Source organism: Coregonus clupeaformis, chromosome 17 (genome assembly GCF_020615455.1).
Source record: "Coregonus clupeaformis isolate EN_2021a chromosome 17, ASM2061545v1, whole genome shotgun sequence".
NCBI classification, from domain to species: Eukaryota; Metazoa; Chordata; class Actinopteri; order Salmoniformes; family Salmonidae; genus Coregonus; species Coregonus clupeaformis.
Window position 1 is genome coordinate 71,412,053 of NC_059208.1, and position 1,138 is coordinate 71,413,190.

A 1,138-nucleotide genomic window follows, 5' to 3' on the forward strand; every position below is an offset into this window, starting at 1 on the left:
CACCAGGGTTGGGGTCAATCAGATGTAAAACATAATTTATATTTTACCTTTATTTTACCAGGGAAGAACTATTGAGACCTAGGTCTCTTTTTCAAATGTGCCCTGCACAATACAACACAAATATACACATTATACATATATATACACATGAAAATACAAAAACTCTAATGGGAAGCACAAGAAAAACAGTTACATTCCTACGCAATTAAGTCCCCAGTCAATACTCTAAACTGCCCGAACGGCACCAGAACATTAAGATGAAATGTATTTAGAATTTTGTTCCAGCAATACGGTGCTTTTAAACTAAAAGCAGATTTACCTAGCTCGGTGAAGACCCTAGGACCCTCAAGAGTTAACCAATCCTGGGAACGAGCTAGGTAACTCGTGTCTATACTTCAACAGCAAAGTTAGATAAGTTGGAAGTTTATGAAATGGGGCCTTGTAAACAAAAAGGGAGTAATGTAGAGATCTATGGGTCTTTAACGAAGTCCAGCCAACCTTTTGATACAGGATGCAGTGATGAGTATCAAAACTGTCACCTGTAACAAAACGAAGGGCACTATGGTAGATGGCATCCAAAGGTTTAAGAGTAGTAGCAGCTGCACTTTGATAAATAATATCACCACATTCAAGAACAGATAAAAAGGTTGACTTAATAATCTGCTTCCTGCTGCTTAGAGAAAGGCACGATATGTTTCTGTAGAAAAAGCTTTAAATCTTAGATTCTTCGACCAGCTCATCTATGTTTTTTAAATGTCAAATCCATATCAATCCAAATGCTTAAGTATTTATATGCGGGAACACGTTCAATTGGAAAACCATCTAATGAGTGAACATGTAGTTCATCTGAAACATTCTTACTAGAGTATAAAAACAACATGTATTTTGTTTTGCCCGTACATATAATTCAATCAAACTCAGAATAGAAATTTGAATTGAGACATGACAAGTCTCATTCATATTACTAAAAGCATCTGCCACTAGTCATATCACTGCAAACATTGAATATAACATTTAAAATAACTTGATTATCACTTAAATGTTTTTTTATTTTTTATGTTTCGTTTTTTAGATGTTTGGTTGTTACCATACATTCTGGAGTGCTTGATATAAAGCATTCTGGGAAATCTGTGCGTTG